The sequence below is a fragment of the Equus caballus genome, chromosome 24 (assembly GCF_041296265.1).
Source record: "Equus caballus isolate H_3958 breed thoroughbred chromosome 24, TB-T2T, whole genome shotgun sequence".
NCBI classification, from domain to species: Eukaryota; Metazoa; Chordata; class Mammalia; order Perissodactyla; family Equidae; genus Equus; species Equus caballus.
This window is the reverse complement of record NC_091707.1, coordinates 53765166-53789286: the sequence shown is the minus strand read 5'-3', so window position 1 is coordinate 53789286 and position 24121 is coordinate 53765166. Positions and strand designations below refer to the sequence as shown.

The following is a 24121-nucleotide window of genomic DNA, read 5'->3' as shown; positions in this document are numbered from 1 at the left end:
GTCCTGGTAATCATGAGGAGTTAACCAGGCAGACAATAGGGTGGACATTCCAAACAGACCAACAGCATAAGCAAAGGGCCTTTGAAGTTAAAAAAAATAAAATCGCTTAGTGCTGCAGGCATAGGTTGGGTGTGGTTAGCCTTGTGGAAGAACTGTGTGCTGGTCGGGGTACGTCTTGAAGAATCCTCTTGGCTGTGCTTTCTCTTCTCTCTCTGTTGTGATCCGATGACGCACTGTGAGTCAGGCAGGGGGCGATTAGCCTCCTTACCTTGCGGGAAACCTAGGCTCCGAGGTGACTGGCCTAGAGGTAGCATTTATTCATTCATGTATTCATCCCGCATAGAACCAACTACGCAATTTGTGAGAGCCAACGCACAATGAAAATATGATACTCTTTGTCCAGAAATTATTAAGAATCTCAAGACAGCAATAGCAGAGCATTCATTCAAGTGCAGGGCTCTTCTGAATGTGGGGCCACGTGCTTAGGTCCCATGCCCATGAAACCAGTCCTGGTTCCACAGGTATGTATTGGGTGCTTACTATGTGCCAGGAGTAGTTCTAGGCACTGGGGACACAGCAGTGAACAAGCCAGAGGTGGTCCTTCATCTCCTGAAGCCCAGAGAAGGGAAGACACAGTAAGCAAGTAAAGGAATGAACGAATGGGCTGGTTTCAGAGGATGAGCTGCTGAGGAAATGTGAAGATGTGGAGTGGAGCATTCTAGGCAAAGGTAAAGCAAAGGGTTTAAACTGGGAACAAGCTTGGAGCATTTGGGAACAGGGAGCAATGCTGGAGTGGCCGTAGGGGCAGTGAGGTTGTCGTGGTTGGATGTCTCAGGACCCTGTGGGACATGGTGAGGACTTCGAGTGCTACTGTAAGTGCAATGAGAGGCACTGGACAGTAAGGAGGGATGATCGGACAGAAGCGGAAAGACCTCTCTTCTAAGACGGCTCTTCATCAGCCTCCCTTCCCAATGGTCTGGAGCTCCAGAGGATCAGATGCCTCCAGGTGGTAGCACGGCTCGAGGAAGAGTGATATGGAGAGGGCTGTGATTGACTGACACGAGCAAGTGGAGCATCAGATCCCCACTTATGTAGCTCTCGCTTAACTCGGGCCCAAGACACCAGGAGAAAATGGGGCTAGCCGGCAGTGTGGCCAGTGGTCTTACTCACTGGTTCTTCTCTCACTGGCTCTTCTCTGATGCTAAATGTTGTTATAAGGATAAACAATTGTTCTTTTATTTAAAAATCCTGATAATTACGAAAAAATGCAAGCAGCTAGGAGAAGTGAAAAAGTTTACAAGAATTTAATATTAAGTCACTCAGAAGCAACAATTGTCAAAATTTGGTAATCGTTATTCTGGGCACCTTTATATATTTAATGGGAAACAAATTACCATATAGCTAGAAAGAATATCTATTTCTAGAAAAATTGTAATCATGATTTGAATAAAAATCAAACGCATTTTTTACTGAGCACAGCAACAGCAACAAGAAAGTGAAAGTGGGCTTTAGATAAATATTTCCTCGTTAAAAATGACATAAAAGTCATGGAAAACACTTGTAGTTTTCTTAGAAGAACACCTCAACTTTAATGAGTATCTGTTGATTTTTACTGTGAAAGATGAAAAAGTTAGCATGTCCATAATTCCGGTATCACCTCTCCCTACAGTCCTTGATTTTTCTTGGTTATATTATTGCTTTTACATTTAAATTTTATCTTGTTACATCGTTTTTACAGTTTACTCTTAAAAAAATATTTATGTGTTCTTTGATCAAACTTTTTATAGTTATTTAATCTTATTTCTACATTTGAATGGACTCAATGACTTCCACTAGTCTCAACATAGCTCATATTACTTTTATTCCTAGCATTGTTGACTGGGTTTCTGGTCCAGTAGATTTTTTTTTTTTGGTTAGGAAGATTGGCCCTGAGCTAACATCTGTTGCCAATCTTCTTCTTTTTATTTGATGAAGTTTGCTCCTGAGCTAACATCTGTGCCTGTCTTCCTCCATTTTATGTGTGGGACATCACCACAGCATGGCTTGATGAGCAGTGTGTAGCTTCGCGCCCGTGATCTGATCCTGCGAACCAGAGGCCACAGAGGTGGAGGGCACAAACTTAACCACTTTGCACCTGGGCCAGGCCCTGGAATTTTTAAAGAATGACATGGCTGCTGTAGTCTCTCAGTTATTGCATCCTTGACAGTGTCTGTTTGTTACTTCTATGATTGAAGGCTAATGTGGCTTTGAATGCAATTTGGGGATTATTCTATTTTCCCTCAGAAATTTGTTTATAATAGTCAATTCTGTTCTGTCATTGAATACTGAGGTTCATTCTGGATAACTGTTTCTCTTGTTTAGTTGACAATAATTTTTTTTTACCCTTGAGGATCAGTCATTTCACTGGAATTTAATTTAATGCTGATCATGTTTTATTATTTTTTTCTGAGATATAATGTATTAGTTGCTCCTTAAATTTTAGTCATCATCTAAGAAAATTTTCTTTTGTCATTAAATAGTTTTTTGGTTATTTTCTTCAGAAGCACCAATTATACATGTATTGGCCCTTATTTATCTCTGACGTTAACTTCGCTATCATAATTTTTGTTGCAGTTTTGTTGCTTCACGTGATTTTTTTCAAGTTTTTTCTGAGTTTTTTTTATTGATTACGTTTACTGCTTTTCTTGCTTCTAAAATGGCTTTCATCCCCAATTGTTTTTTCATTTCTTTCTTTTCTAGGTTATCAGTTCTTATTGTGTTGATAGTCTTCTTTGAACCATTGTATATCTTCCTTTAATTCATTTTTGTAGAGAAAAATCCCCTCAAAATTATGTAGAATTATTTTTTGAGCTCTTTTTCCATTAACATGGGTAATTCCTCCTGAAATATATACATATACATACATCCCATTTATTTATATCTCTTTTCTTCTCCCTTTTTTGATATTATTAACATTTTTTCAAGGTTAAAATTTTTGGGGGCTACCTACAGACAAATGATATGCAGAAGGACAGGGGAAAAGGGAGCTGGGACAGACTGAGCCCTCACCTCGGGGCAAATGGAATATTTCATCCTAGTCATAACATCTATTATTTCTTTCACCCGGGAGGATATCTTGCCCCAGTTTTCAACATTGGAGATGTTGCTGTGACTTACAGCAAATCCCCAGATTCTCTGTGTTGCCATCTTGAATTTTCTGCCTCCCATCCCTCTTGGGACTCCACTTGACCTCTGACCATTTCTATCAGCTAGGAGGCAATGACATGATTATTCCTGGAGCTCACTCTTTACACAATCCATGTTCTTGGATGGGATCTCTAGAAGGGCATTGCTCACCTCTGATGTATTGTGTACACAACTCTAGATCCTTCGTCAAATAACCGTTGGCTACACTGCTCAAAAAGTTGACATGTTAGGGGCAACATACTCTGCTTGAGATCAAAGGTATCTTTGCTTGACATCTTCCACCACTCAAGTTTAGAGCAGATGATATTTGGCAGGTGTTTTCTATAGCTCAGGGTTTGAAGTGGTGGCCATTCTCTTTATCATTTGAAGATGGTATATTGTCTCTCTTAGTCTCACTTATTTTTTAAAAAAGATTATTATTTTTAGTAGGGCTGGAGAGTTGAAATGCATTTTCCCTATTATCTTCAACTGAACATTCCTGTGACTCTCAGATTAAAAGAGATGAAAATCTATGGCCTATATATCTCCATATTTTAATTGGTGAAACAGAAGACAATTTTGCTTAAGAATTTGGACTAAAAGCCAAGGGATTAGAGGGTCAATGTTTACTTTGTGGTCCAAGTTTTGCCAACAGGAACTTGAGCATAACAATGATAATATTGACTATAGCTGATTGAATGTCAACTCTGGTCCCGGCACTTGGCCAGGTGATTTGTTTATTTCAATTCTAATCCAAACAACAGTCCTGTGAGGTGAGGCTTGTTAACCCCATTTTACTAAAGAGGAAAGAAGAAACCAAGAATATAGAAGATCAGTACACTGAATGATAAACCACTGAGCTTGCATTCAAAATCAGGTGAGTTAATTCCATACACTCCCATTTTTTTCTCTATACGCCATACGTTAGGTGCAGAATAAAATTTTAAGATAGTAGAAGTTACAGCAAACCCCAGTAATTCTTTTTTCCTTCATGCACTTTTAATTTTCAGCGGCTGTGTTAATAACCCTTATGACTCCTTGACACCAGGCCCCCTCTGGCTATTCTTCCTCTGGCTCACTTATTATCAGCATCGGTTCATTAACCAGTTTCCAATGAGGATTATTAAGAGGTGCTTGTGTAAGAAAGGGGCTCTTTTCCTTGTACATTTACAGCTGTTGTTAACTGGCTCAAGAATTTGGTCCATCCCCCATCAATGTGTTCTGTACCAGGCTGAAAGGACCAACTTCAAAAACTTTGTAAATTTGATCTTCAATCACAGCCTCCTTTAACTCGTTCAGGCATTGCAAATAAAACGACGAAGGGCTGTGCTGAAAATCTGTACACCGTCTTAACCTTCCAATTCTCTGATTTCCCCACAATACATCCTCCCATCCCTCACGTCTTCCCACTATGTCCAGCTTTGTCTGAGGGAAAAACTTATCACCTGGAGGAGAAGCAAATGAACAGCCTCCCTGCCCCTCTCCTGTGTATAAATCTCCACCCTTCGGTGGGTTCACAGATCTCTGTCTGTGGTGGTGTCTGCCTCACTCCCCGTCACAGTGGTGGATGGTGTTGCTATACAGTATACAGTTGGTGAATCTTTTGTCTTGGCTTGAAATTAAAGGTATTTTAGATTTTTTTGAGTGTTATTTTTTAATGAAACCGGAAGTGACTGTGTCCACATGATCATCAGAACCATTCCCATCAGGGACGAGCAGCCTCAGTCATGGAAACCAGTGAGACTCTATTGAGAAAATCTTCTGCTTGAGCTCAGCACAGCAAGTTGCATCAGGCCATTCTCAAAAACTTGGTTTCCTCATTCTCCCACCAGAAATACCCGCTCCCCCATCCTGAAACTGTATTTCAACGTGGCCTCCTCTGGTACTCTGTGGGTATCTCCGTCACTGCTTTTGCTACATCATATTGAAATTATCCATGTGTGGTTCTGTCTTCCTAAGGTATTCCTTGAATTTCCATCTTCTCTGAAAAGCCTTTCCTTCATCCTCAGTATCCAGCTCAGAGACTGACAAAACTTAATTGTTGAGAGCATGTTTCCCAGAGGGCATCATGAAAAGCTAATGTTTCTAAAACACTCTTTGAAAAGTGGCCTCATTATTAGAGTGGTGGGAGAGGGAGCCTGTCTTCCTTGGGACTCCTAAGCCTGGGCTGAGGTTGCTCCACGCGCGGCCTGCTCATAGTTCTCAGGGTTCCACCCCAAAATCAATTCTGTGGGAGGCCACATTTACGACCAGTGGTGACCTGACATTAAGATGCTGCTTTGCTGCATCTGAGCCTTGACTTGACTTTCTAGTGATCAAGAAGCCAGGTAGCCTCTCATGACTGTTAAAAACTTCAGCCAACACAACATATTCAGTACAGGACCGAGTGGAGGCAATGCCACTCTACTATAAAATTCAGAAGCCATCACACATTCTTACCCACATCTTCACACAAACTCCTAGCGCCCATGCTATCTTTCCATGTCTGTTCCTTGTCTACCAATTTTATGGAAATATTAAAGAAAAATAGGATAGTAAAATTCATATCATATAAAATAAGACCATGTAACATTTAGAGGTGCCACTCATGTCTTTGTTTTAAAGATTGTAAAAAGGCATTATAATGAGAGTTTCATAAAATTCCAAGTTTTCAGTGGACAGGATATTCCACCTTCATATTCTCCACAAATTCCGTTCCCTCAAAAACCCTTTATTCTAGTCCCAGGAACCATCGCTGTGAAACTCTAATAACCACCCCAGGCATTACATCTTCTGGTTTCACCCCTGAGGCACACTGGGGCTAAATGGGAGAAGGAGAGTATGGTTTTCAGGGGCTGGAGGGGCATCTAAAGAGCAAATGATCTAACCTCTTCATTTTACAGATGGGGAAGCCAAGGACCAAGGGAAGAAAACGGTCTGTCCAAGGTTCCTGGGTCAGTGTGACTATCAAAACCAGCATCTACCCCCTCACAGCTGGGCTCCCAGACCTAACGAGGAGACCCATGATGCCTTGACCTGAGAGGGAGACATTTAAAGACCTGACCCTCAGACTCAGCATCAACTCCCCTGACTACACACTTTTTGCCTTAGTTCGGGTAACTGTGTTTCTGCTTTGCTTTGGTGCCCACACCTATGTTTATCTTTGGTAACTGAACATTCCATGGTTCAAGGCAATGTTTCTTATAGAGCTGACCAGTACCCGATTCCTCTTGGATTGAGCTCTAGCCAACCTTATTATTTAGGATTATTCCATTGTCAAGGAATGAGATCCAACTGAAACTGCCTTAAACCAAATGAAAGAGGATTTATTGTATTCCGTAACTGGGAAGTCCAAAGCTGCTTCTGGTTTCAGGCATGGCTGCATCTGGAAACTGCATAATCTCACTCAGACTTGGGCTCTTTCCATTTCTCCTCCATACTGGCTTTATTTTCAAGTGGTTTCTCTCCTTATGGTGACCCCCAGAAACTAGCTGAGCAACCTCATCAGAAAGAAAGTATCCTTTCCCGGATAATTCCAGGGCTTTCTGTTGGACCGAAGTAAGGATCACACTCATCCCCTGGTGTGTGGGAGTGGGCTAAGTCAACCCCACCTGATCACATGGACCAAGAGTGGGAGAGTAAATTTTCCTAACAGAAAACCAGGGTGCTCCTTATCAGAAAGAAAGGTAATCTTGTTTGGGTGGGCCAAACAGCAGATGTCCCAGATGTCTTTCCTTCCTCTCTGTCAGCCTGGTTTGATATCCTCTCCCTGACTATTCTTGGCCTGGCAGCCAACCCTGAAGCCTACTGATGGGCCTCTTCAAAGATGACTGCTCTTTAAAACTTTCAAAGGTCAGTTATTCACGTTTGCTACCTTCAGACTGGAGGTCAGCATCCTCCCTCTGACAGAGATGGTTCAAGTGGCCATCACCTGCTATTCCTATACTTTTATGACTCTTAACCCTGAATGATGGACAGCACACTCTCCCAGGACACCACTGTCCCATGGCTTAGTCTGGGCCCATGTCCCATTCCTTCTTTGTAGATCCCATCCTGAGTCAATGAATGGGGACATGTCCAATTGGCCTCAGATTCCAACCAATGCCCCACAGTAAGTTAATGGCTTATCTGGGACTTAAAGCCAGTTCTCCAGGCTCTTGTGGCTTTTGCATTATTCCAAGGAACCAATCACACTAGGAAATCAAACAAAGAAATTAAGACAAAGAAGCCCTGAGTGTGAATATGTCAGCCAGTCTACAGTCAGAAGAGAAGAATCAAAAAGCAGAGTCTAGGTTGCTGTTGGGTGTTTTTGTTAGCGACGGGCACCAACGTACTGCCATCCTGGGAACAAGTTCTTTGACATGCGGGGGAAGCATTGACTTCATTAACTTGTGTGGGAGCGAGGAGGGAGATGTCCCTGGGAACTTTTTGCAGTCTTGCAGCAAAAGGATGGTGACGGTGTGTTTCATATTGAACTTGGCATAAATGGGAGTGATGGCGGTGTTCAGAGGAGTTCAGATGGCATTTCCAGTTTGTCTGCAAGAGCCTAATTACTGACCTGACACCCGTTGCTTCAAATAGGCCCAGGAAGCAGCTAACTGGTATATGGAAGCATCTGGTAATGCAATTACCCTGTCAGCTCTTTATCCACTTGTAGCCCTGTCATTAGACACGTTTCTTCCTTGATAGTCTTAAAATGTAGAGTTACCAACCAGAGCAATTTAAAATGATATATAGTTATTTTTGACTCCCCTCTTGTCGGAAGAGAACTTCATAAATGATGTCACAATAAACGGAATGTGAGAGAAATCTCAGAAATGAAATTTGTAAGGGCAGAGACTGCGGAAGAAGAGAAAGATCATCGCCCAGTCTCCTGAGTGCTAATGAATTTATGGGGAAGCAGCGTTAATGAGTTCCTAGGAAGAGATGTTGTCAGGGGTTGCAAGGTAATAGTGAAGAGCTATGGAGCCAGGAGGCAGAGTTGAAAGCATTCGAAGTGGACCCCAAAGCTCTAAAAGGGGAGAGTAGAAAAATTAGGGTGAAGGTCCCCAAGCTAGGTAAAAACTCAGCAAAACAAACAGGATGATGGAGAAAGATGGGAGTTCTGGGGCCCTGGAGCGATGAGAAATGCTGAAGATGGAGAGCCTGCTGCGAAATTTACAACTCCTTATTTTTCTAGGAACTGGGAGAAGGGGCTGGGAGTGGGGAGAATGGGGTCTTTCACAGCTGCCCCCTAATTAGTAGGGACCGTTTGAAAGATGGACAGTGTGTGATTGAAGACTGTGGGAAAGCTAGGTTGATCATGTCAGGCTTGGGGATACCAAAAGATGTGCCACAGTCTTGAGTTGCACGTGGACAAATTTCATTCTTTTTATATTTGACTGAGGAGGGATTTAAAATTCAGAGAGGCTTAATTATTTATTTGCCCAAGGCTCACATAGATCCCAGGTGTGCAACTCTGATTCCACCTACAGTTTTTGGAGTTTCCTGTGAAAATGCAGATACAGTCCTTGGCCCAGAGAGCTCACAGTGGAAGTAGGGGAGGCAGGTACACATATTCCAACAACAATATGATGTGGAAGGCGTTAGAGTAAAATTATTGCCCCTAGACTTATCTCCAGCCTCATATCCTACTAGGCTGGTATTTCCCCTACCAGATATCTGTGGGCATCAAGTAAGATCAAGGATGGGAAATGGTCATGTAAACTCCAGAGATCTCTGGAAAACTGATGAAGTACCCTATGTGGTCCTCTGAACAGCCTTGGAACAACAATGCTGCCCAATTTATTTGGGGAAAATCTTAAGGTAAACAGGTAATCCTGGTTGTGCGAGTACTAAGTACATTCGTCCCCGCTCCAGATTACCAAGGCCTTCCTCAGTACATCTCTTACTTCCTTCATTCTTTCATTAGGAACCTGTTCAGTATCCACTGCATCCCAGATCCTGTGCTTGGAGTGCGATGTTGGAGAGCAAAGCCAGAAGAGATCTCAAGGAGCTTTCAGCCTGGGAAGGGAGGCCAACTCTTACCAATAGCCGCCATGTGGACATCAATCGTGATGTATGTGTTTCTCGTCTCAGTGCCTGTCTTCACTTAGGTCATGTTCCTCATCTCCCAGATGAATATCCCTCTTTAAATCTGTCTTGTCCTTGAAAATTTCCCCAATTGCACAAAGCTCAGGAGATTGACATAGCCCCTGTGTCCTCAATGGGTGCTTTGCACACGTCCTTGGAAGCACCCCCACATTTTACTGTGACTATGTCTCTGCCTGCTTGTCAGATAGAGTGGATTGTCCACATTAAGAGAGCAAATAAGGCCAACTAGCACTGAAAACCCGGCACCAACATGGCGGCCAGTATAAATGAGAATTCCAGAGACAACTGTTGATTGTATGAATTAATACCGGCTTTTTGAGTGAGTAGGTTCTTCTCCAATTTCCTGTCCATAAGTGACCTGGATGAAATCTGGCTTCTCATAAATAATGGATTGTAGTCATTTCATGGGCCCCACAAATCTCAGAATCGATCACATTTCTCTTTTCATCTGGCTTCTAGGAAGCTCAGAGCTCACTTTTAGCATAATATGGAACCATCTGGTTTGCCTTTCCAGTTATTCACCTAAGCAATAGCTTTTTTCCTTTTTACTGTAGGGTCACTCTGATTTCTTCCCATGTTTATGTTATTGTGTCATCATGTCCATTCATTTCTTTACAAAGGGGAGTAATACACTTCTTTTAAGAGATCTGGTTGATGGAGTTGTCTGGGTGGCCCCACTCCTTAAATTGCTTGGTCATTGACTGTAGATTCATTGCATGCTCTTAAATGATAACCTTCCCTCTCTCATTCTCCTGGAGGGTCTCTTAGACAAAATACGGTATTGCACACAAGCACATTCAGATGAAAAATCCTATCACTGGTGATAACTTAGAATGATAGAATCTTAATAAACTTTCTGTGTTTGATTGGCTGGGATAACGAGAGATACATATCATGTGTGATAGCTGCAAGACAGAAGATAAGCTGGTCATCATTTTCAGATAAAAATGCCCATCCATCCACAGATTGCAATCAGGAGACTGCCGTGGAGTTCTTGGTCTATTCCAGTTAATTAAATGCTAAATGAAATTCAGAGTTCTGGCTCCTGGAGATTCAACAATCTACTGCCATGTGCTGTAAAGGCACAGAATAGAGTCTGAAAGACTGGCAGAGGAGCAAGTAGTTGCTCATGAAATACTCATCCTCTTGGCAACTCTTTTATTTTTGGAGAACTCATCTGCAAATCTAATTGGGGTGATGTCTGAGCTCCCCTCTTTCTTTGACAGCTGTGGGTGACAGGTTCTGGGAATCAGGATGTGAATATCTTTGGGGGACCATTATTCTGCCTATCACACCCAATGTACAATTTATTGAGAATAAAGGAAAAATAGTTGGGTTAGAAATTATCAAAGACATAATAGAAGATTTTTTTTTTTCCAGAGCTGAAAGGTCACATGAGTAATTGGATTGAATGAGCTTTCCCAGTAGGGAGCAGAATGAGTGAAAAATGACCATTACTAGACATGCCAATGTGACATTTGAAACATGGAGGATAAAGCACTTATCATTAATGTTTTCAGAAAGAGTGTGGGAGGGAGAGGAAGGAGAGAGAAAGGAAGAGAAAAAGGAAGAGGGAAAGAGAGAAAGGGATGGTTGGGGGAGAGGACTGGGGAGGGAGAGAGCAAAAAGGCACTTGGAATGAAGTGAGGGCAGTGAGCAGAGAGGAGCCGAGAGCCCGTGGAAGAAGGAAGGGACAATGGTTCACTCATCTAGATCCCCAGTGCCTGCAGGACTGGTATACAGCAGACGCCAGGTTTCCCAGTTTGTTAAGTAAACAGTAACTTGATTCTTAACTGTTAGATGTCATGTTCTTGTTTAGCTCTGCTACCCCGGAACCAATCTGATGCCCCATCAAGTTGCAGAAAATATGTTGACCAACCCCAGTTAATAAGACTCAGTGTGAGCTAACCAATAAGGCACTTTGGGAGTTTTTCAGTTTCTCTTATTCAAAAATTCAGCCTAGATTTGTCACCTGGGAGGGAATCTCGTGTCGCCTCACCTCTGAGAGTTCACTGATATCAATGCCTGCTGGGGAAGCATTAAGGTGCTAGAATATTTCAGAAAGAGCTATGTTGCTTGGCACTATTTAGAAGAAGTTTGCAGCAAGGGAAAGACAAACAATGCTTCTGCTTAAAGCTTGTGAGTATTGTATTATCAAATAACACATACTCGAAGCAGCAGAGGTGTTTGCTCTTGGTTGAATTTCTGAGCTCACTGGTTCTTTGGTTTTATTTTCTGGTTGGTTTATTCATATTCTCTTTGACTTTTTCCATTGGACAAATATTTACAGGGTACCCACATGTGCAAATGAATGCCATGGGCTGCCACAATGACGAGACGTTCACCTCGGGGCATCTGAAAGCACTGGTTCCCTGCCTAGAACGCCTGTCTCTCTCCATCTGCTTCTGGTCATCTTCAAGACTCTCCCGAGCTCTCCTTTCTGCAGAAAGCCTTTCCTCCCGCTAGACCCAAACCAGCCAGGGTCAGCTGCTCTTCTGGGCTCCTGGACTTTGCCTCTGACTACGGAGTCCCTAGAGACATACCTACCCGAGCTTAGTATCAGGGAGAGAGTTAGTTCTCCTGAAGAACTGGTGGGCTGCCTCTGTTCTGATGACCAAGGTGAAGGGTTGCTCGTGAGCTCCCCTTTCCCTTGCTGCCAAGAACCTTGCTGCCAGAAATCATACTAACTCTTATACTGCAAATGATGGCACTTTCCCTTTTTCTTCTTCCTGTTTTCAATTTCATTTTGTTTTGTTAACTTGCCATCACTATATTTGTTTTAAACTGACTTAAATCCTCCCTAGCAGTACATAGGGTAGAGATAAATAAGTATTTGTAGATATGTAAATGAGGAAATTGGAAGAGACAGGTCATAGTTATATATTCCTCTTGGGACTAAACTCTTGGTGGTAATAATAATAATAATAATTAATAGTAAAGAACAGTAACCCAAAATGTGCAGGACTTTACAGATTACAAAAAAGTTGTGCACACATCAGTCCTGTGATATCCTAAACCTCACAGAAATCTTTGATGTTATCCTAAGTAGCACCCTTGATCTTTTCTGTAAGGTGACAAGGAAAAGGATGAAGCAAGAAGACTGTCCCTGTAATGCACAGTTGTTCTGGATCTAATGCTGCCCTGGTTCCTCCTCGTGGAGGCCCCCCAGTCCTGCGGCTGCTGTCATGTGCTCATCTCGTCAGAGACTGTAGTCACAAAGCCTGAGTCCAGATTTAGCTTCTTTTTTTATTTTGGACAACTGATCGTTGGGGAAACGGGTCTAAGTTCTTTTACGGCGTTATTTTGGAAACAAAGATAGCCATCAGCCAGGGATGCTTGCCTTCTCCCATTTGAGGGATGAGTGATTAGGGGTCCAGAGAGTTAGTGATGCTGCCACAGCCACAAGGCAAATAAACAGCCACAATTTGAACCCATGTCTGTTGTTGCAAGTCCAGCTCCCTTCCCAATGCACCTTGTCCTTGTTGGTTTATTGTTGTTGTTGTCCTTGTCCTTGTCCTTGTCCACTTATTATGCACTTAAGCTATGCACCAGGTACCTGCAGCTCCCTGATGCTTCTCTCACCTGCTCCCCACGGCCTCCTGGGCTTCCACCTCTGCTGGGATTGAGCTGCTTCCTCAGAACCCAGGGGTCCAGGTACAGTCCCTCTACGTTGAGCGCTTTTTCTAGAGCCTGGGGCTGGGGAAGCAACCTAACTTGTGAGCATTCCATCTCAGGACAGAAGGAAACTGGAGTCCTGAACCGGATTTCTTTGGAGGCATAAGTCTTGTTGGCACAATGGGGCAGAAGTCACACCGCAAGGACATGGCGCCTGCATCTGTCTGCTTAGAGATGGGACCCATGGACCCCTCGCTTGTGATCCGTCGTTCTTCACTTTAGCATTCAACTCTTCCTATTATTCCACCTTAACTTACCTTTTCAGTGGCGTTTTCCACATGTATCCACTGGCACCTTGTAGTCTGTCAAAACTGGATAATTACTTCCTTTGCACTGCCCATCCCCCTTCTTATTTAGCAGCTCTGCACTTTGCACATATCCCATGCTCAGTAAGGGTATAGCGATCATGCTGAGTACAAGTGAACTGGCAAATAATTGTGAGTTTTTCTGATGTTTGGGGCTGCTCACACCTCTACTCTCCACCCACAGTGAAGGAAATCAAGAGTTGCCTATGTCTGACAGAAATATATCCAAGATCTTAGAATATAAGATTAGAGTGACAGAGAAAGTACCTCAAGGACAAGAGAGCTTCTGCTCACACAGAGATTACTCTTTATGACATGCTCTGAACCTATTTGTCATAGTCTAATTATAGACAACTCAAGGAGGAGGGCTTGCTCTTCTCTCCCTGGGAGATTCTTGGATGAATAACTTTCAACTCAGGGAATGTTCTGGAATTCATACCAAATTTCTGTCCTTTAGAGTGACCTGGGTTTTCTCCTTTATCACTTAACGCATATTTATTACACACTCAGTAAAGCTTAGCCAGGCACATTGAAATACAGAATCAGGAAAGATGCCAGCCCCTGATAGTCTCGGTAGGATTGGTGTAATAGATGTAAACCGCTCATCTTTTACGATGCAAAGCAGGTTGTGGGAGTGACCAGAAAGAGCATGGGCTCTTTGGATAGTGGGGAGAAGACCTGCGTAAATGTCTTGGGGGCCCTGGGAGGGACATTGAGATGAGGCAATAGATAAAATGGGACGAGATCAGGGTTGGCCTTGGGAAGCCGGGGAAGCCTTACATGCTAGCTCTGGATGGCTTTCGGGGGTCCCTACAGTTGGAGCAGGGACAATGGTGTATGGAAATCGGAACTATCACTGAAAAAGCAGTAGGTAATAGTGATGGCCTGAACCAGAAGTGGGGCCGGGAGAGAAGGGGAGGGAGCAAGGCCTCTAACACTTTATGGCTGTAGACTCTATAGGACTTGGTGATGAATTTCATGCAAGGTGGTAGAAAGGGGGCTGTCGAGGCTGCTTATAAGACTTGTTGGCCGAGGAAGTGAATGATGGCAGCACTAGAACAATAACAGGAAATGGAATAGAGTAAAGTAGTTCACATTTATTGTGCGTGTAAGTGATGTACCAAGCATTATCTTGGGTGCTCTACATGCCCAATCTCATTTAATCCTAATAAAAACACGGGAAGATAGAAGCTGACATAATCCCCATTTGAAAATGAGGAAACTGAGGCATGGGGTGATTAAGTCGCTTATCTAAGTAAGTTGAAGAGCTGGAATTACACCCTGATAGTCCAACACGAGTGTCCACACCCTTAATACCGCCAATGAACATGCCAATCAGAGAGGCACAACAGGAAAAGCATGCTTTGAGTAATTACTTGACCAGAAGATTCTTTCCTTGACCAAAGGACTCACTTCAGGGTTTCTATTGCAAACCCTTACGATAAGAATTGTTAAATAATTCTCCTGCCACACACATGGGCACGCACACACAACACACATGGACACTCAAAAATGTACACACACACACACACACACACACACAAGCTATTGAAGAAGAGATCTGTGTCATAAAAGAAAGTTCATTAGTGTTCGATGTCACTGTAATTTTGGGTGTGACAGCAGCTATCCCAATCAGTGCCCAACCACCTCTATCCAACAACAGAGTGTTAGGGACCCCAGACAAAGTCCGAGACCTCCCAGACAAAATGTTCCCAGTTTGCTTGTTTCCTGCTCTGACTGGGCATTTAGCTGGATCTTGAGCTATTGATTAATTGGCCCGTTTTAGACCTGCCATTGCCTCTTGGGCCATTTATCAGACACCCCTAGGTGCCAGGTATTTGACAAGCCCTCCATAGGCATTTTTGTCACTTGATTGTCAAACAGCCAATATGTAGGCATTATAAGCCCTGCTTTGTAGACGAAGAAACCGATGCAGTTGTTGGTCCAAGGCTGGTGGCTAGTGAAGGGCATAGACTAAGATGACCCATGCCAGTCCTTATTCTGCAGCCAATGGGTGACTGTTTTTCATGGGCTATTTTGGCCTCTTAAATCCCTGCTTTCCCGTGGATTCTTGGGGTTTCAGAGGAGTTTCTTTTGACCTCCCCCAAATAAAGGTTTTGATGCAACAGAAAGGAGCGGAGGTTAGCAAAGGTGATTTGCTACTGCTATGTTGGATTAAAAAAAATCATGTAAAAGAAAACCCCAGCTCTTCACTCATATATTTATAAAGAAATTGGGCTGATTGCAACTTGTTAGATCTGATGCTTCTCTAGTTCCATTTAGGAAAAAAAAAATGTGGCTTTATATTCCCACCCACTGATTTCCAACTAAAACAGAACTTAGTTTCCTGCTGATCCCGCTGGCTTTTTAAATGAAAAACTTATTCTTCTTAAACTACTGGAAAATTATATTTAAAAATCAGCATAATTCCATTGCCTATTCTTTCTGGATTCTTTGAATAATGCAGGGCTGGTTTCTGGAACAACTCTACATAATCTGATGTACAAATTTGGTTATCGACATCCACGTTAACTGGCTATGTGCATTGTTGCTAAGCTGCAGAATCCATTTCTACGTGTTAATTAATATAATCTGAGTTAAGATTTTTTTCCTCTCTAATTATAACTTCTGCAGGTAGGGCTTTGTAGACTTAGGGAGACATCATAATGCATATATTTAATAATATATATATTCCCAATTCTTGACCCACAGAATCATGAGTTGTAATAATAATAAATTGTTGTTTTAAGCCACCAAATTTTAAAGCAGTTTGTTACACAACAGTGAGTAAGTGGAACATTGAGTGTCCAGCCAGAGTCTGTTACATACCACACTCCACCTCCTCCCGCCCCCATTAACCCAGCTATAAATAAAACAGGACAGATCACTTCGAAAAGCTTATCTATACTTGGTCTTAATTAAAGGGAACTCAAAAGCTATGAAATTCTCCATCTCAGTCCTCCTCACTTATCTGAAAGGAATTGTGTAAACAATCTAATCTAAATTCCTTTCCTGGTGTGAGATCTTAGGGCATGGATGAGCACAGATATACAGTTTGGTGGCGTTATAGCAGGTAGAGGAAGTGGCTGAACCAATCTCGCGACCAAGATTGGAAACAGAAAGCCAATGCCGGTCATTGGGTAAGTCATCAGATCTGGGAAGGGTGGAGCCATCCAGGGAAGATGAGTCATGAGACTGGGATCCTAGAAGATGGGAAGGTTGGTCTGGGCAGTGAAGACAGGAGGGATTAGGGTAAGATGTTCTGGACCGAGCCCAAGACCTTTCCACGGGTTGACGAAAGCCATTCTGCATGTGCTGACAACTGTGTGCTATGAATCTAGACCTACAGGCCTGCTGAAGAGATAAATTAATAGATAGAAAACGCATGAAAGACGGCACCAGTAGTAACACTGCTATAGAGCCACTGTGCTAAGCCTTACGTGTATTAGCTCATCTTACTCTCACAACATTCTTGTGAGGTTGACACTTTCATTTTTCTCTCTTTACAGACGTAGAAACTGAGGCTGATGAAAGGTCACTCCCCTCAAGCTTGCGCGGGATTGTGGCGAGAGGGGTTGAGTTTGAATTCAGAGTGTTGGACTCCAGGGCCCACAGCCTTTCACACTAGCCTTTACTACCTTCCAGGCTACTCTGAAGACTTTACAGAAGGCAGATCTCATGCAGACATGCTCCCTTCCTCGTATCTATGGTACAAGTGTCTCATCTGCACTCTGTGTCATCAAGAATCTACATGGCCCCCTTTTGAAATTCAAAGGCGTTAGTAGAGTTATAGGAATAAAATGGAGAGCCTGTCACACAGTGTGTAGAGGATTGCTGACATGTACTTTTCCTCTACTCCTGGTAAACTCATACTTTCTTTTATGTATTCATTTATTGGACAACAACCTGAGGAGGGGTAACTCTGTGCTGGGCACAGTGCTCGAGAAATGCACAGACGATGATTCCTACTCTGGGGAGCTCATGGACCAATGGAAGGTAGACCTGGAAACAAGGAAGTGGAACGACTTCCTTGAAGTGTGAAATGTCTTGTATCCAAGGAACAAAGAGAGCGATGATGAAATATGCTTGGGATGATGGGGGAAGGTGTCACAGAGAAAAAAGGTATCTTCAAGGAGCGTATATGGATTGGGGACAGGCAAGAGGGTATTTCACCCGGAAGGGCCAGCATATATAAGGTATGAAGGAGTGCAACGACAGGGCTTATTTGGGAAACCCCATGTAAGAACTTGGTGCCATCACTAGAAATTAATGTTACCCAATAATATAGGAATTTCATTGGTCCTGATGGGCATGGAGGTCAAAGAGAAAGGATTTTACTTCTCACCCATCATTCCAGGGACAGTGGCTCTGGTGTCCCTGAGTGTTCAGTGGTGGGAGGGGGCAGCTGCACATGAGAGTTGGGCGGTGAGGGATGGCTTGATGAAATTTGAACAGCATTTGCTTTGAACAATTCTATCTTCATTGTTATCTCATCAAAAACAAACAATTGCACAGACCGCTCTGGAAAGCCAGGTAATAATATGCAATTCTTTGACTGTTCTCTGTAACCTTTTCTATTTTCTCACATGTCCTTATAAAGACAGATAGAGCTACAGATGATTATCAGGTAAGGAGAGAAAAAGATAAGCAAACACAAAGTAATAATACAGTTCTCTGAAACCATTGGCTGTTTCCCTGCCGAGGATGTGCACTCCAATAAGCCATTACTTAACGTCGTCTTCTGCTTAGTAATAAAAATCTCAGGAAGGCAGGGCGTTCTCATTCTCACCCTCGGCTACCTCTGTGAATAGGCTCTGGAGAGCAGAATGTTTCTCTGGCTTTCCTCCCTGCCGTTCCATCTATTTCTCTCCGTCTCAAAGGTCTTCCAAACTCCCCATCACAGTGGACGTGTGGGAGTCCAGCGCCCAGTGGCTCACACAAGGCTTCAATTCTCTCCTGTATTTTTTTTCAAATCAAAATGATTTCTTCACTGTCCCCTGGATCACAACATGCACAACACGAACAACTCCCTTTGCGTGTTTGGTCAAGTAATTTGCCCAGCGCAACAACGCTCCCTTCTCACTTTGTTGGTGCCATTTTTGGGGGAGGGTGGGATGGGGGTTGGGAGAAGCTGCACTGAAAAAGGCAGGCAGGGTCTGAAGCTGGGCAGGCCTGGGCACACTTGAACAAGACATTGAACGCAGCCCCTGAAACATGGGAGGCCCTCTGAATGTTTGTGCATGAATGATTATGATTATTGATGGATCTCTGAATCCTGTCCATTCAAGCTCCCACTCAAGTTATGCGAGGCAGACCTGTAGACTGGAAGGAAACCTGGGCCTCTCATCTGTGAGCAACGAACACGAACCTCATACACCCCAGGCTTTAAGAGAAAACCCTTCCTGAAACTCAGCTAAGAGCTGCCTCCCCAGAACTTTGGTCTTTGAACTGCGTCTGACTTCTGGAGGCACCAGGAGGGGACTGTGTGCTGCTGTTCCCCTCCCCGGATGTTTGAGTCCCTGGAAGTCTCGCAGAAATTCAGAGAAGGGGTGGGTATGGTCCCCTTCACTTGGGACTCCTTCCCTCCTTATTCCCATGGCCAAGACCTGCTCATTCTTCAGCCTCCGGCTCAGGCGTGACCAGCAGCCCTGCTCTCATGCCCTAGGTTGCTCAGATTGCCAGATCAAACACAGAACAGTCCTTCAAATTTGAATTTCAGATAAAAAAAGAATACCTTTTAGCATAAGTATGTCCCAAATACTGCGTGGGGCATATTTATTCTAAAAAAAAAATTATATTGTTCATCAGAAATTCGAATGTACCTGGGACTCTCTGGCCATCCGAGCAGGTGCGCTTCCTCCCAGGGCTCTCAGGCCCGGGCACATCCCTGTCCCAGCGCTCCCACGCAACCCTGGATGTGTCCTGCCGTCCTCCTCCCCTCCTCTCTTCCTCTCATGACCCAGGTGAGCAAACCACGTTGGCTCCCACACCCTGGCCCAGGACATAGTGACCTCTCCCTCGGGTTATTGCGTTGTCTCCCAAAAAGTATCCTTGTTTCCACCCTTGCTCACTTGTGTTACTCTTTGTACAGAGAGGTTTCTTTAGAATGTGAGTCCGATCAAGTCACAACTCTGCTCAGAAGCCTCAGAATCAAATCCAGAGTCTTTCCAATTCCTATGAGACCCTCTCTGCTTGGCCCCAGGAGCATCTCTGACCTCATGCCCTGCTATTTCACCCCCCACCCCCTCCGATCCCTCCCAGGGGAATGGACACCCTCCCACCACAAGGCTTTTTTCAAAAATTTTATTTGCTTTATTGAGGTCACGTTGGCTTATAACACTATATAAATTTCAGGTGTACATCATTATGTTTCGGCTTCTGCGGAGACTACGTTGTGTTCACCACCAAAAGTCTAGTTTTTATCTGTCACTGTACATACGTGCCCCTTTACCCCTTTCACCCTCCCCCGCCCCTTTCCCTCTGGTAACCACCCATCTGTTCTCTGTATCTGTGTATCTGTTCTTTTGTCTATCTTCCTGCGAGGCTTTTGACTCCCTCTGCCTTCTGCCCTGAAAACTCTTCCCTGTGTGCCCCCACGGCTCCCTCCCTCACTGCATTCATATCACCCGGTCAGAGAGCCCCCATCACTCTAAAGTTCTGCTTTCAACCACTACTGTCTGCTTTATTTTCTTAGTATTTCCTATCGGCATGTGGCATATATTTGCACGTTACTTGTTTACGCACTGCCTTCCCCGCTCTGATTTCCACAAACGCAGGAATTCGAGTTGCTTCGTGCCCTCCTAGATCCCACCGCCCATGCCGGTGCCGATGTAGAGTAGGGACTGAATAAGCATTGATCAAAGGAAGGAAGGAAATGGGTGTTTATATGCCCCTCTCTTCCATAAGCTGGGAAGTCTCTGGATGTCCAGGGACCCCCTCTAAATGCCTGATTCCTAGCACAAGACCAGAGACATAGTAGGAACTTTCTAAATCCCCAGGGCCTAACACAGGGCAGGCACACAGTAGGACTCTAGTATACGTTATTTGTGCTGAACTGTTGCATCTAGCTCTGGCTCTCGCCAAGGAAGCAGAAGGTCTTGATTAACATGCTTCTGGAAATCCATCAGAATGTCATGGGATCTGAAAACAGCTACTGAAAAAAAAGTGAAAGAAAATAAAATCGGTCTTGGAAAACTTGGCTCTGAGAGCTGCAAACATCTTTAATAGATCCTGACTTCAAGCGTTCTCCCCAGGGTTTTAAAGCTTCAGAACCGCTAAACAGTCAAATATATTTGTTGAGGAAAAATCCATATGGACAAAGAACGCAATAAACATCCCCAATTAGGAGTAGAAGAGGTGAATGAGAAAACCTGGCTCTCGTGTGTCATCCAGTGAGCAGCAAGGAGAACGGAAAGACATAAGCTTTTCCCCTCAGCGAGGAATGGACAGTTTGATTTCCACAAATCCTTGCTTGTTAGCAACAAGACACCCTAGTTTGCCATTAGGGGGTAGAGACGTGCTACAGGAGTGGATGTCTGATATTTATTAAGGGTTTCTGCTATACTAAACATTGGAGCTGACCCTTTCATGCCACCAAAAAAAATTATGGTAAATGTGTGATATGATCTTTGCCCTTGAAGGATCTGTGTTTCAAGGCAGCGCTGTCTGAGAGAACTTTATGCCACAAAGGGGAGATTCGCTGTCTGTGCTCTCTGATATGGTAGCCACGAGCCACACGTGGCTATTGAGAGGAAACATGGTTCGTGCCCCTGAGGAACTGAGTTTTAACATTTATTTCATTGTAACTAATTTAAATTTGGATGCCACACAGGGCTAGTAAACAGAACTTAGAAAGGAAAAAGGTGGTGGTTGGGCCAGCTTGGCAAAGTGGATACACTTCAGAGAGCCTGGAGAGGAGCAGTCTGAATTCAAGGTTGGTCCTAACCTTCTTCCTGAAGCAACTCATCCAACCTCTCTGGGCCTTGCTGTTCTTATCTCTAAAGTGGGGGTGATGCTGGTTCCTGCCTTGTGGGGTTGCTAAAATCATTAATCAAGCTGCTGTTCAACAGGGGCCTATAGATAACGATACTGTATGGTACGCTTAAAAATCTGTTCAGAGGGTGGACCTCATCTTAAGTGTTCTTACCTCGTAAAACAAAAAAACATGTTAAGTGAGCTAATATGTGTAAAGCGTGTGGACAGTACCCGACACATAGTAGGCTCTTTGTGAATGCCATCTATAATTAGGGTAGTTATTTATGGAGGAGGAAGTCTAAGAGGAGAGCTGTCTGTTCATCAGTTCTCCCACTGTATGCAGTTCAGTCTTGAGGAATGTCTGCCCCAGTTCCCACTAACCCAAGACGCCTCCTTGACACCCTCTTGTATGAAGCAGGTGACAGGGACGCAAGCACGCACATGGTGCTGAGTCTATTCTCCAGGTGCTCACAGTCTGGCAGAGACGACCAGAATGTAAACAGAACATTTTGGTTTGTTCATTCATTCATCAAGAATTTACTGAAGACCCACAGTGTGCCAGCCCTGTCTTTGTCTCTGGCAATTTTTTGGTGAAAAGGACAGCCAAAGACTCCTCTCCTATCGTGCTTACATTCTAATGGGAACGACAATCCATCCATCCATCCATCCATCAAGCAGTCAAGAAAAGTTAAGTGTTACACAGAATACGTTAAAGAAAGGGAATGTGGTAGAGGCTGAGTAGTCGGTGAAGCCAAGATTCACGCTGAAAAATCAGTGATAAGGAATCTTCCGTGAAAAATTAGGGGGAAGGTTTCCAGGCAGGTAATGCTAACCCAGGATGCAGGTGGTTTAGATGGGAGAAAGCGGAGAGGTGGTACGAACCTGGGTAATAGCCGTGGAGGTGGAAAGTGAATGAACTTATTCCAGAAATATTTGGGGATAGAGTCACCAGAACTTGCTTATGCATCTGATGTGCGTAGTGAGGGAAAGAGAGAAATGAATGATGGTGCCTGTGATTTGGGCTGGGGCACCTGGTCCTGTTCACTGACACGGGAAAGACTAGGAAGAGCAGCATCGAATGGGAAAAGCTAGAGGTCTGTTATGTCTCTTTGGTTAAGTTTAACGTGCTTATTATATGCCTCAATGGAGGCAGAGTGGTGTTATTTCCGAAATAACCAGGTTGTAGTTGATCAAGTAGTAAGGGGAATATTTCAAGAAGCCACTCAGGGATGTGCTGGATTAAATAACTGGGCAACAAGAGCCAGAGGTTAGCCGATCTGGCTTACTGCAGGCGGAGGCAAGGAGTCAGCAAATACTGCCTGAGGGAGGGGCACCTTGGTGACTTCTGGAGATCAGAAAGTATTAGAAGTGGAGTCAAGGGGTAAAACATACTCCTCCGGAGTTATCCTGGCTTCTTCTCAAGCTCGGTAGGAGAAACTGGCACATGAAGAACGTGCAGACCAGCCATTTCTGAGGAGTTACTGCCTGCTGGATGCTGTTGAGGCATCTCCACGTTCCTCCCTTCCCGTCTATGGCCAAGAAGCTTTTCTGAGACATTCCCTGTATAAAGAGTACGAGCTTCCCTCCAAGGCTGGCTGTGTATTTGTAAAAAAGAAAAACAAAACGAAAATCAGCAGCTTCTTTTTCATGTATATGCCAAATGATGGATTTGATTCATCTTTCTCCTCATAATTGACCGGTTATTTGCTGCCATGTCAACAACTACTTCTTGCCCGGAGGGACAACTCTGACTAAACAATTCTGAAAAATGGAATATATTCCTCATTTTAAGTGCTTCTTTTCCTTTCCACTCAGCGCTCTATCACAAGCATTTCTCCACGTGGCCGCGTTGGGTCGAGATCTACCACGATTTTCTGTTTCCCGAGGCGGAAGTTCTTGGCTTCCTCTATTTACACGAAAGGCCACTTATCTGAAAATTGCACTTCCGCTTACATTAAAATTGTTCCTATTTTAGTTTATTTTGCCTGATTATAGAATCATTATCTAATCTTTGCAGAAAATTTAGAATGCAAAGTGCAAAGAGAACGAGATATCACCCATAATCCCTCAATGTTATGATGTCATTATATTCCATTGATTGCAATTTCATAATGTTTTAAAGGTTTTTTCGGCAATGTTTTAACAGTATTTTAGCATCATATAAACATTTTAAAAATTCAGACAGTACACAGAATATATAGTGAAAAAGAATTCTCTCTCCCTCTAGACTTCAACCTGTCCACCTATCCAGACGTGATCTTTGTTACAAGTTGCTCTGTAAATTCCCAGGAGTCTCTGCGTGCTCAAGCATATACCCTGTATGGTCCATATATTTCTTCCTCATTTTTGTTGGTTTATATATGTGCTTGTACACTTTATACATATTTCCTGTTACCCTGCTTTCTCCCCTTTCAGTATTGGAGATCATCCTGATTAGGACATTTGGACTTACTTAGTTCTTTCAATTAGCTATGTGGCATTCCATGCATAGAGATGTCACAATGTAACCAGTTCTTTTTCAGGAAATGCCTGTGATTAACCAATTGCCTCAACTTCCTGACATCTATCCTTTCCACTGGGAAGTCCACTGTCAATCTAAATGCCATCATTTGAAGGTCATCTGTCTTCTGTCTGTTTGCCTTTAAGATTTTCTTTTTATCCACAATATTCTGCCATTTCTCTACAATGCATTCAAATGTAGACTTGTATTTATATTGCTTTGCACTCAGTTTATACTTTCTATCTTGGGACTCACATTTCTTTATGTTTGAAAAATTCTCAGCTATCATCTCTTTGAATATTTCTCTCCACCACCCCTTCTCTTCTTCGGAATGCTATTGGACATATGTTGGAGCAGCTCCAGCTTTTTCTCAAGTATTTTAATTTCTCATTAACATTTTCTGTCTTTCCATCTCTCTGTACCGCATTCT

General features: G+C 43.5%; 1 long non-coding RNA gene across 1 annotated transcript; it reads left to right on the top strand.

Annotated features, from left to right (window-relative positions):
* The first annotated feature begins 7941 nt into the window (after positions 1-7941).
* On the top strand, positions 7942-17099 carry LOC102150029 (uncharacterized). Its single transcript, XR_289470.4, has 3 exons — positions 7942-8090; positions 9056-9202; positions 16727-17099. It is a non-coding gene; the product is annotated as an uncharacterized lncRNA (long non-coding RNA).
* The last annotated feature ends 7022 nt before the right edge of the window (positions 17100-24121 follow it).